Below are 14,048 nucleotides of genomic sequence, written 5' to 3'. Positions count from 1 at the left end.
AGGACTCAATGAGAAGATCAAACCTAAGGATAATAGGTATAGAAGAGAGTGAAGACTCCCAGCTCAAAGGACCAGTAAATATCTTCAACAAAATCATAGAAGAAAACTTCCCTAACCTAAAAAAAGGGATACCCATAGGCATACAAGAAGCCTACAGAACTCCAAATAGATTGGACCAGAAAAGAAACACCTCCCGTCACATAATAGTCAAAACACCAAACGCACAAAATAAAGAAAGAATATTAAAAGCAGTAAGGGAAAAAGGTCAAGTAACATATAAAGGCAGACCTATCAGAATCACACCGGACTTCTCGCCAGAAACTATGAAGGCAAGAAGATCCTGGACAGATGTCATACAGACCCTAAGAGAACAAAAATGCCAGCCCAGGTTACTGTATCCTGCAAAACTCTCAATTAACATAGATGGAGAAACCAAGATATTCCATGACAAAACCAAATTTACACAATATCTTTCTACAAATCCGGCACTACAAAGGATAATAAATGGTAAAGCCCAACATAAGGAGGCAAGCTATACCCTAGAAGAAGCAAGAAATTAATCGTCTTGGCAACAAAACAAAGAGAATGAAAGCACACAAACATAACCTCACATCCAAATATGAATATAACGGGAAGCAATCATCACTATTCCTTAATATCTCTCAATATCAATGGCCTCAACTCCCCAATAAAAAGACATAGATTAACAAACTGGATACGCAACGAGGACCCTGCATTCTGCTGCCTACAGGAAACACACCTCAGAGAAAAAGACAGACACTACCTCAGAGTGAAAGGCTGGAAAACAACTTTCCAAGCAAATGGTCAGAAGAAGCAAGCTGGAGTAGCCATTCTAATATCAAATAAAATCAATTTTCAATTAAAAGTCATCAAAAAAGATAAGGAAGGACACTTCATATTCATCAAAGGAAAAATCAACAAAGATGAACTCTCAATCCTAAATATCTATGTCCCAAATACAAGGGCACCTACATACGTAAAAGAAACCTTACTAAAGCTCAAAACACACATTGCACCTCACACAATAATAGTGGGAGATTTCAACACCCCACTCTCATCAATGGACAGATCATGGAAACAGAAATTAAACAGTGATGTCGACAGACTAAGAGAAGTCATGAGCCAAATGGACTTAACGGATATTTGTAGAACATTCTATCCTAAAGCAAAAGGATATACCTTCTTCTCGGCTCCTCATGGTACTTTCTCCAAAATTGACCATATAATTGGTCAAAAAACGGGCCTCAACAGGTACAGAAAGATAGAAATAATTCCATGCGTGCTATCGGACCACCACGGCCTAAAACTGGTCTTCAATAACAATAAGGGAAGAATGCCCACATATACATGGAAATTGAACAATGCTCTACTCAGTGATAACCTGGTCAAGGAAGAAATAAAGAAAGAAATTAAAAAATTTTTAGAATTTAATGAAAATGAAGATACAACATACTCAAACTTATGGGACACAATGAAAGCTGTGCTAAGAGGAAAACTCATAGCGCTGAGTGCCTGCAGAAAGAAACAGGAAAGAGCATATGTCAGCAGCTTGACAGCACACCTAAAAGCTCTAGAACAAAAAGAAGCAAATACACCCAGGAGGAGAAGAAGGCAGGAAATAATCAAACTCAGAGCTGAAATCAACCAAGTAGAAACAAAAAGGACCATAGAAAGAATCAACAGAACCAAAAGTTGGTTCTTTGAGAAAATCAACAAGATAGATAAACCCTTAGCCAGACTAACGAGAGGACACAGAGAGTGCGTCCAAATTAACAAAATCAGAAATGAAAAGGGAGACATAACTACAGATTCAGAGGAAATTCAAAAAATCATCAGATCTTACTATAAAAACCTATATTCAACAAAACTTGAAAATCTTCAGGAAATGGACAATTTCCTAGACAGATACCAGGTATCGAAGTTAAATCAGGAACAGATAAACCAGTTAAACAACCCCATAACTCCTAAGGAAATAGAAGCAGTCATTAAAGGTCTCCCAACCAAAAAGAGCCCAGGTCCAGACGGGTTTAGTGCAGAATTCTATCAAACCTTCATAGAAGACCTCATACCAATATTATCAAAACTATTCCACAAAATTGAAACAGATGGAGCCCTACCGAATTCCTTCTACGAAGCCACAATTACTCTTATACCTAAACCACACAAAGACACAAAAAGAAAGAGAACTTCAGACCAATTTCCCTTATGAATGTCGACGCAAAAATACTCAATAAAATTCTGGCAAACCGAATTAAAGAGCACATCAAAACAATCATCCACCATGATCAAGTAGGCTTCATCCCAGGCATGCAGGGATGGTTTAATATACGGAAAACCATCAACGTGATCCATTATATAAACAAACTGAAAGAACAGAACCACATGATCATTTCATTAGATGCTGAGAAAGCATTTGACAAAATTCAACACGCCTTCATGATAAAAGTCCTGGAAAGAATAGGAATTCAAGGCCCATACCTAAACATAGTAAAAGCCATATACAGCAAACCAGTTGCTAACATTAAACTAAATGGAGAGAAACTTGAAGCAATCCCACTAAAATCAGGGACTAGACAAGGCTGCCCACTCTCTCCCTACTTATTCAATATAGTTCTTGAAGTTCTAGCCAGAGCAATCAGACAACAAAAGGAGGTCAAGGGGATACAGATCGGAAAAGAAGAGGTCAAAATATCACTATTTGCAGATGACATGATAGTATATTTAAGTGATCCCAAAAGTTCCACCAGAGAACTACTAAAGCTGATAAACAACTTCAGCAAAGTGGCTGGGTATAAAATTAACTCAAATAAATCAGTTGCCTTCCTCTATACAAAAGAGAAACAAGCCGAGAAAGAAATTAGGGAAACGACACCCTTCATAATAGACCCAAATAATATAAAGTACATCGGTGTGACTTTAGCCAAGCAAGTAAAAGATTTGTACAATAAGAACTTCAAGACACTGAGGAAAGAAATTGAAGAAGACCTCAGAAGATGGAAAGATCTTCCATGCTCATGGATTGGCAGGATTAATATAGTAAAAATGGCCATTTTACCAAAAGCAATCTACAGATTCAATGCAATCCCCATCAAAATACCAATCCATTTCTTCAAAGAGTTAGACAGAACAATTTGCAAATTCATCTGGAATAACAAAAAACCCAGGATAGCTAAAGCTATCCTCAACAATAAAAGGACTTCAGGGGGAATCACTATCCCTGAACTCAAGCAGTATTACAGAGCAATAGTGATAAAAACTGCATGGTATTGGTACAGAGACAGACAGATAGACCAATGGAATAGAATTGAAGACCCAGAAATGAACCCACACACCTATGGTCACTTGATTTTTGACAAAGGAGCCAAAACCATCCAATGGAAAAAAGATAGCATTTTCAGCAAATGGTGCTGGTTCAACTGGAGGGCAACATGTAGAAGAATGCAGATCGATCCATGCTTATCACCCTGTACAAAGCTTAAGTCCAAGTGGATCAAGGACCTCCACATCAAACCAGACACACTCAAACTAATAGAAGAAAAACTAGGGAAGCATCTGGAACACATGGGCACTGGAAAAAATTTCCTGAACAAAACACCAATGGCTTATGCTCTAAGATCAAGAATCGAAAATGGGATCTCATAAAACTGCAAAACTTCTGTAAGGCAAAGGACACTGTGGTTAGGACAAAACGGCAACCAACAGATTGGGAAAAGATCTTTACCAATCCTACAACAGGTAGAGGCCTTATATCCAAAATATACAAAGAACTCAAGAAGTTAGACAGCAGGGAAACAAATAACCCTATTAAAAAATGGGGTTCAGAATTTGCAAATTCATCTGGAATAACAAAAAACCCAGGATAGCTAAAGCTATCCTCAACAATAAAAGGACTTCAGGGGGAATCACTATCCCTGAACTCAAGCAGTATTACAGAGCAATAGTCATAAAAACTGCATGGTATTGGTACAGAGACAGACAGATAGACCAATGGAATAGAATTGAAGACCCAGAAATGAACCCACACACCTATGGTCACTTGATTTTTGACAAAGGAGCCAAAACCATCCAATGGAAAAAAGATAGCATTTTCAGCAAATGGTGCTGGTTCAACTGGAGGGCAACATGTAGAAGAATGCAGATCGATCCATGCTTATCACCCTCTACAAAGCTTAAGTCCAAGTGGATCAAGGACCTCCACATCAAACCAGACACACTCAAACTAATAGAAAAACTAGGGAAGCATCTGGAACACATAGGCACTGGAAAAAATTTCCTGAACAAAACACCAATGGCTTATGCTCTAAGATCAAGAATCGACAAATGGGATCTCATAAAACTGCAAAGCTTCTGTAAGGCAAAGGACACTGTGGTTAGGACAAAACGGCAACCAACAGATTGGGAAAAGATCTTTACCAATCCTACAACAGATAGAGGCCTTATATCCAAAATATACAAAGAACTCAAGAAGTTAGACCGCAGGGAAACAAATAACACTATTAAAAAATGGGGTTCAGAGCTAAACAAAGAATTCACAGCTGAGGAATGCCGAATGGCTGAGAAACACCTAAAGAAATGTTCAATATCTTTAGTCATAAGGGAAATGCAAATCAAAACAACCCTGAGATTTCACCTCACACCAGTGAGAATGGCTAAGATCAAAAACTCAGGTGACAGCAGATGCTGGCGAGGATGTGGAGAAAGAGGAACACTCCTCCATTGTTGGTGGGATTGCAGACTGTTAAAACCATTCTGGAAATCAGTCTGGAGGTTCCACAGAAAATTGGACATTGAAGTGCCTGAGGATCCAGCTATACCTCTCTTGGGCATATACCCAAAAGATGCCCCAACATATAAAAGAGACACGTGCTCCACTATGTTCATCGCAGCCTTATTTATAATAGCCAGAAACTGGAAAGAACCCAGATGCCCTTCAACAGAGGAATGGATACAGAAAATGTGGTACATCTACACAATGGAATATTACTCAGCTATCAAAAACAACGAATTTATGAAATTCGTAGGCAAATGGTGGGAACTGGAAAATATCATCCTGAGTGAGCTAACCCAATCACAGAAAGATATACATGGTATGCACTCATTGATAAGTGGCTATTAGCCCAAATGCTTGAATTACCCTAGATCCCTAGAACAAACGAAACTCAAGACGGATGATCAAAATGTGAATGCTTCACTCCTTCTTTAAATGAGGAAAAAGAATACCCTTGGCAGGGAAGGGAGAGGCAAAGATTAAAACAGAGACTGAAGGAACATCCATTCAGAGCCTGCCCCACATGTGGCCCATACATATACAGCCACCCAATTAGACAAGATGGATGAAGCAAAGAAGTGCAGACCGACAGGAGCCGGATGTAGATTGCTCCTGAGAGACACAGCCAGAATACAGCAAATACAGAGGCGAATGCCAGCAGCAAACCACTGAACTGAGAATAGGTCCCCTGTTGAAGGAATCAGAGAAAGAACTGGAAGAGCTTGAAGGGGCTCGAGACCCCAAAAGTACAACAATGCCAAGCAACCAGAGCTTCCAGGGACTAAGCCACTACCTAAAGACTATACATGGACTGACCCTGGAGTCTGACCCCATAGGTAGCAATGAATATCCTAGTAAGAGCACCAGTGGAAGGGGAAGCCCTGGGTCCTGCTAAGACTGAACCCCCAGTGAACTAGTCTATGGGGGGAGGGCGGCAATGGGGGGAGGGTTGGGAGGGGAACACCCATAAGGAAGGGGAGGGGGGAGGGGGATGTTTGCCCGGAAACCGGGAAAGGGAATAACACTCGAAATGTATATAAGAAATACTCAAGTTAATAAAAAAAAAAAAGAAAAAAAAATGGGGTTCAGAGCTCAACAAAGAATTCACAGCTGAGGAATGCCGAATGGCTGAGAAACACCTAAAGAAATGTTCAACATCTTTAGTCATAAGGGAAATGCAAATCAAAACAACCCTGAGATTTCACCTCACACCAGTGCGATTGGCTAAGATCAAAAACTCAGGTGACAGCAGATGCTGGCGAGGATGTGGAGAAAGAGGAACACTCCTCCATTGTTGGTGGGGTTGCAGACTGGTAAAACCATTCTGGAAATCAGTCTGGAGGTTCCTCAGAAAATTGGACATTGAACTGCCTGAGGATCCAGCTATACCTCTCTTGGGCATATACCCAAAAGATGCCTCAACATATAAAAGAGACACGTGCTCCACTATGTTCATCGCAGCCTTATTTATAATAGCCAGAAGCTGGAAAGAACCCAGATGCCCTTCAACAGAGGAATGGATACAGAAAATGTGGTACATCTACACAATGGAATATTACTCAGCTATCAAAAACAACGAGTTTATGAAATTCGTAGGCAAATGGTTGGAACTGGAAAATATCATCCTGAGTGAGCTAACCCAATCACAGAAAGACATACATGGTATGCACTCATTGATAAGTGGCTATTAGCCCAAATGCTTGAATTACCCTAGATCCCTAGAACAAACGAAACTCAAGACGGATGATCAAAATGTGAATGCTTCACTCCTTCTTTAAATGAGGAAAAAGAATACCCTTGGCAGGGAAGGGAGAGGCAAAGATTAAAACAGAGACTGAAGGAACATCCATTCAGAGCCTGCCCCACATGTGGCCCATACATATACAGCCACCCAATTAGACAAGATGGATGAAGCAAAGAAGTGCAGACCGACAGGAGCCGGATGTAGATCGCTCCTGAGAGACACAGCCAGAATACAGCAAATACAGAGGCGAATGCCAGCAGCAAACCACTGAACTGAGAATAGGTCCCCTGTTGAAGGAATCAGAGAAAGAACTGGAAGAGCTTGAAGGGGCTCGAGACCCCAAAAGTACAACAATGCCAAGCAACCAGAGCTTCCAGGGACTAAGCCACTACCTAAAGACTATACATGGACTGACCCTGGAGTCTGACCCCATAGGTAGCAATGAATATCCTAGTAAGAGCACCAGTGGAAGGGGAAGCCCTGGGTCCTGCTAAGACTGAACCCCCAGTGAACTAGTCTATGGGGGGAGGGCGGCAATGGGGGGAGGGTTGGGAGGGGAACACCCATAAGGAAGGGGAGGGGGGAGGGGGATGTTTGCCCGGAAACCGGGAAAGGGAATAACACTCGAAATGTATATAAGAAATACTCAAGTTAATAAAAAAAAAAAAGAAAAAAAATGGGGTTCAGAGCTCAACAAAGAATTCACAGCTGAGGAATGCCGAATGGCTGAGAAACACCTAAAGAAATGTTCAACATCTTTAGTCATAAGGGAAATGCAAATCAAAACAACCCTGAGATTTCACCTCACACCAGTGCGATTGGCTAAGATCAAAAACTCAGGTGACAGCAGATGCTGGCGAGGATGTGGAGAAAGAGGAACACTCCTCCATTGTTGGTGGGGTTGCAGACTGGTAAAACCATTCTGGAAATCAGTCTGGAGGTTCCTCAGAAAATTGGACATTGAACTGCCTGAGGATCCAGCTATACCTCTCTTGGGCATATACCCAAAAGATGCCTCAACATATAAAAGAGACACGTGCTCCACTATGTTCATCGCAGCCTTATTTATAATAGCCAGAAGCTGGAAAGAACCCAGATGCCCTTCAACAGAGGAATGGATACAGAAAATGTGGTACATCTACACAATGGAATATTACTCAGCTATCAAAAACAACGAGTTTATGAAATTCGTAGGCAAATGGTGGGAACTGGAAAATATCATCCTGAGTGAGCTAACCCAATCACAGAAAGACATACATGGTATGCACTCATTGATAAGTGGCTATTAGCCCAAATGCTTGAATTACCCTAGATCCCTAGAACAAACGAAACTCAAGACGGATGATCAAAATGTGAATGCTTCACTCCTTCTTTAAATGAGGAAAAAGAATACCCTTGGCAGGGAAGGGAGAGGCAAAGATTAAAACAGAGACTGAAGGAACATCCATTCAGAGCCTGCCCCACATGTGGCCCATACATATACAGCCACCCAATTAGACAAGATGGATGAAGCAAAGAAGTGCAGACTGACAGGAGCCGGATGTAGATGGCTCCTGAGAGACACAGCCAGAATACAGCAAATACAGAGGCGAATGCCAGCAGCAAACCACTGAACTGAGAATAGGTCCCCTATTGAAGGAATCAGAGAAAGAACTGGAAGAGCTTGAAGGAGCTCGAGACCCCAAAAGTACAACAATGCCAAGCAACCAGAGCTTCCAGGGACTAAGCCACTACCTAAAGACTATACATGGACTGACCCTGGACTCTGACCTCATAGGTAGCAATGAATATCCTAGTAAGAGCACAAGTGGAAGGGGAAGCCCGGGGTCCTGCTAAGACTGAACCCCCAGTGAACTAGTCTATGGGGGGAGGGCGGCAATGGGGGGAGGGTTGGGAGGGGAACACCCATAAGGAAGGGGAGGGGGGAGGGGGATGTTTGCCCGGAAACCGGGAAAGGGAATAACACTCGAAATGTATATAAGAAATACTCAAGTTAATTAAAAAAAAAATTTTGATGAAGTTGAGGCTTTTCATCTTTCATTACCTAATACATGTAAAAAGGAGCTGTGTGTATTCTGAATTTTCTTCCCCAAGACACCACCTCTTCTTTATCAAGGTAGTATGCTTCCTTGTTGGCTAATGTTCAACTATATGTACCTTTCCAAATATTGCTTGATACCTTAGCCCACCACCCTCCCATGCCCTAGTGGCATTTCCTTCCTTTTAAACTTTCAACTTCTGCCCACTCCACTATCATGGTGATAATGGCCTGATTACTATGCTTTATAAAACAAAGATCAATCAAATTATAACTCTTCCTGTCTCTCTTATACAAACTGTCAATCTTCCTGAATTTTAACACAAACATTGTGATTTACCCAGTTGACTGACTGAGTGAGCTTGATCAAGAACACAAGGAACTCAAAATCCAATGTGGTTCTTAAGTGCTCCTTCCAGGTTAATACCAGCGTAGGTGCACTGGAGCTTGGTTCAATAAATAAACTTCATGCCTGCAACTGTTTACCTCTTCTGCCTACTTTATCATATATATCACTCCAGAACAACTTTCCTGCCTAGCATACCAATGACAAAAAGGTAGTAGCATTCAAGACAATTCTTTGAGTCCTAGTTTCCACAGTGGTGAATGTGGAGAACCTGTTAATGCATGCGTATCCCATGGGTTACAATAAAAAAGAGAAATCTTGAGCTTAGAGACAATGAATTTTTCATAATGGATAGTACATCAGCATGACAGTTCTCTGCAGGGGGACATTATCATAACAAACCTGCCCTTTGCTCCAGAGGAAGACAGTATCTCTATCTTGCTATACTATATATACATTCTTGAAAAGACAATCTAGACAAAGGTAATTAATACAACAGCTCATAAAATATGCAGAAGTGTGACAGACCCATGAAAATTTGATCTCTATGGGAAATTTAGACATTAATTATAAACACATATGAAAATAAGATTCTGAATAGACCTTGAGAGTTCTTCACCAAAGAACTCTCTTTCTGCCCACTTTCCAAGTTCTCCTCACCAACACCAGCTGTGTTACCTATAGTTACATTTTAGAATATATTTTATAAAGTGCTCTAAAAGTCTTTGAAAAAGTCTAAGATACCTTGATATTGAAATAAGAATATCTACTAACCACCATCCTACAGAATTTTTTAATTGAAAGCAATTATTTACAGACAATATTGTGGTCGATCATGTTTTTCCCTTCTCCAGTTGCTCCCAGAGAACACAGGCTCCCTCCCCTTATCAAGAAGCTATTGATAGCTGATGGTAAAGGAAAAGCCACACATATATTATTGGCCCAAATTTATTTGTCTTTCCTACTCCTTTCCATAATGTGTGTGTGTATCTCTGTATATATATATATATATATATATATATATATATATATATATATATATATCAATTTAATTGTGTTTAGTCTAGATTTGTGGAATACTCTATTTCAGAAAAAACAAGTAAATGATCTCACAATCTCTGCAAAGACATTGGTTTGATACTGTGATGTTTCGTTTATGCTCGGCCCAGGGAGTGGCACTATTAGGAGGTGTGACCTTGTTGGAGTAGCTATGTCACTGTGGGCATGGGCTTAAGATCCTCACCCTAGCTGCCTGAAAGTCAGTATTCTGCTAGCAACCTTCACACAAAGATGCAGAACTCTCAGTACCTCCTGCATCATGCCTGCCTGGATGATGCCATGATTCCTGTCTTGATGATTAAGGATTAAACCTTTGAACCTGTAAGCCGGCCCCAGTTTAATGTTGTCATTTATAAGACTTGCCCCTTTGGTCAAGGTGTCTGTTCACAGCAGCAAAACCCTAACTAAGACAGATAGGCAAGGAATTTAAGGGACCAGAAATAAAATCAAAAGGTGGGTGATTGGTTTTCAGTTACAGAAAAAAAGAGAAACAGACATAGCACAACCAAAAAGACTATGTCAGGTAGTTTCATACAATTTTGGGGAAAAGATTTTCTCAAACAGCTCTGTTGTTATCCAGTTGAAACTGTCCTTTTGGGGAAAATTATGTGTTATCTCTCTAACCCTTTTTCTTTAAAACTCCTTAGCATTGCTTTATGATCAGAACTTTAGTATATCACCATTTTGACTTTTAACTAGGCTTGTTGGGATTTAGTGCAAAGATTAACTTGGCTTTTTTGATTGTTTTCATTGTTTTCTGTGGGTTCTGGGATTTGAACTCAGGTCATCATCCTTGCCTGAGAAGTACTTTATTGACTGACCTTTCTTCCTAGTCTGTTATTTATTGTCTTTGAGCTATTATGTTTGCTCTAGGGACATGATTGAATTTTAAGTTTCCTGTGTTCTTGACCAAGCCTGTTCAGTCAACTGGGTCTAGAGGGAGGGAGTAAGGATAAAAAAAGAAAAAGAAAAGACAATTAGACAATACTATAGTATGACTCTAACAAGTGCTGAAACAAGTTGATTTTTTTTTTCACAAGATGCTTTTGTACCATTCTAAGTACCTGCAAAGAATAGGGCCAGTTCTAAGCTATAAACAAAGTAGTCAATGAACAAACATGGCATAAACAAAGGAGTAAAGAAATAAACAAGGCATAAACAAAGATTCCATGGTCACTGTACTCAGGGACTTATCAAGATGACCAAGACACAAGGAACACAGTCCTCAGCTGTACTTATCTTGAACCTATTTCCTTGTCCTGCCAATATCCTTGAAGCAGCCCAAGGAGCACTCCACATGTTCTCTAATTTCTAGTAGAAGCTCCCTAAGAACAAAACCTACTCAGTTCTTGGGTCCTTATAACTAGAGCTGGACAACTTGATGCCAATCTCAAAGGACAAGTTCTATAACAGCTTGTGATGCACCCCAGAGAGGGTTCACTAAAGTATCTTATACCTTATCAGAGACTCTAATAACAATCTAATGTGAAAAGTTAGTGACTTCAAACTGTCAAAGTCTTTCCTCCAAACCATCAGACCAAGATACCTTATTACAATGGAACTCTTTGCCCTCTTAATTTTTATTTTCCAACAGCTATCTCTTTCACCTAACTGGAAAATGGTCGAATTAGAACTCCAACTATAGATTCTCCAAGAAGCTGGACAAAGGGTTGAAGCTTTCTCATAGAATCCAAATCTTCACAAAGCATAAGATGCTCTTTAGTAAATCTTCTAAATTCTTCATTGTGTGCCAAAAAGCATAACACCAAGTTTGACCTAGTCCCAATTCTCAATAATTATTTGACCTTCAGAGTTTGAAATATTTAAAGTCATTTCCTTAAATTGAACATTTTAATAATATAGCCATATGAGACACTGTGAAGAATATTTCTACTAATGGGTAGATATTTCAGTTAATTTAGAAAAGCTAAATTTCCTAAGATGAGGGTTAAAGAACCCTGTGCTCCCCCCCCCAAAAAAATGGATTCCAACAAAATTAATTCTTTGGAGATCTTGACTAAGCATTTTTTTAAAAAGTTGCGAAGAAGTTTAATGTGTTGTGCAGAACTACTATAGATCAAAAAAGTATAGATAATAATTATCAAATTTATAGAAGCCAATATTCTAGGATAGTCCTCTAATTTATAGAAAAATCTTAAAGTCACCCCCAGTGACACATCTATTCCAACAAGGCCACACCTTCTAATAGTCCCTACTCTTTGACCCAAGTCTATACAAACCATCACAGTGGCTGTAAGTATCTGCATCTATCTCAGTCAGGTGTCTTAAAGCCTCTCAGAGGACAGCCATAGCAGGCTCCTGTCTGCAACCACAACATGACCTCATCAATAGTGTTGGGGTTTGGTGCCTGTACATGGAATGGATACCAAGTTGGGACAGTCTCTGGATGTTCTTTCCTTCAGTCTCTGCATTTCCTTTAGACAGGAAAAATTCTGGCTCAAAAATTTTGAAATGGGCCTTCAACTGGGGGCTACATCTGTCTACTGGAGTTGGTCTCTTCAGGTTCCTTCTCCCAACTGCCGGGCATTTCAGCTGAGGTCATCCCCATTAGGTCCTGGGAGCTTCTCACATCTCTGATCTCTGGAACATTCTAGAGGTTCCCCCTACCCCCATCCCACACTGCTGCACATTTTGAATCATTCTCCTGGTCCTCTGGGCTTCTTTGTGTTTTCCTGGAATTCTTTCAGGGGTTTTTGTGATTCCTCTCTGAAGGCTTCTACTTGTTTATTTATGTTTTCCTGAATTTCTCTAAGGGAGTTCTTCATGTCTTTCTTGAAGTCCTCCAGCATCATGATCAAATATGGTTTTAAATCTAGATCTTGCTTTTCTGGTGTGTTTGGATATTCAGTGTTTGCTCTGGTGGGAGAATTGGGCTCCGATGATACCATGTAGTCTTGTTTTCTGTTGCTTGGGTTCCTGTGCTTGCCTCTCGCCATCAGATTATCTCTAGTGTTACTTTGTTCTGCTATTTCTGACAGTGGTTAGACTGTCCTATAGGCCTGTGTGTCAGGAGTGCTGTAGACCTGTTTTCCTATTTTCTTTTAGCCAGTTATGGGAACAGAGTGTTCTGCTTTCAGGCGTGTAGTTTTGCCTGTCTACTGGTCTTCAGCTTTTCCTGTGGGGCTGTGTCCTGAGTCCAACAGGCAGGTCTCTTGGAGCAGAAAATTTGGTCTTACCTGTGGTCCTATGGCTCAAGTTTGCTCGTCAGGTGTTGCTTTTGACCTCTCTGTGAGGGCAGCAACCAGGAGGGCCTGCGTTGCCTTTTCTGGGAGCCCCCGTGCATCGGGGTCCCAGATGGCATTAGGTGTTTTCCTCTGGAGTTAGAAGTATGGGCAGACGTCTCTTCTGGCTTCCCAGGCATGTCTGCCTCACTGAAGGTTTAGCTCTCCCTCCCACGTGATTTGGGTGCAGAGAACTGTTGATCCAGTCCCTTCAGGTCCCGGAGGTGTCTGGAGCCACCCTCTGGGCTTCTTTCTACTCTCCCCCCATACCTGATCCTGCTTCCCTTTTTTCCTACCCCTCTCGATTCCCTGCAGATCCCTCTCTCTGCATCCTGTGATTATTTTGTCCCACCAAAATCAGAGACAAGACTTCCCTCTTTCTCACTATTTGTTCAATATAGTACTCAAAAGTTCTAGCTAGAGCAATTAAATAGCAAAAGGAGGTAAAGGGGATACAAATTGGAAAGGAAGAAGTCAAGGTATCACTACAAATGATATGATATCATACATAAGCAGTGCCCTAAAATTCTACCAGAAAATGCTTATAATCAGTAGTCTTCCTCTACTCAAAGGATAAACAGGCTACAAAAGAAATTAAGAGAACAATATCCTTCACAATATAAAATATCTTGGTGTAACTCTAACCAAGCAAGTGAACGATCTGTATGACAAGAACTCCAAGTCCCTGAAGAAAGAAATCCAAAGAGACCTCAGAAGATGGAAAGATCTCCCATGCTCATGGATTGGCAGGATTAGCATAGTAAAATGTGTCCATCTTACCAAAAGCAATCTACACATTCAATGCAGTCCCCATCAAAATCCCAACTCAA

This window comes from Rattus norvegicus, chromosome 7 (genome assembly GCF_021556685.1).
Source record: "Rattus norvegicus strain SHRSP/BbbUtx chromosome 7, alternate assembly SHRSP_T2T, whole genome shotgun sequence".
NCBI lineage: Eukaryota > Metazoa > Chordata > Mammalia > Rodentia > Muridae > Rattus > Rattus norvegicus.
The sequence above is the reverse complement of the archived record's forward strand: the minus strand, read 5'-3'. Positions refer to the sequence as shown.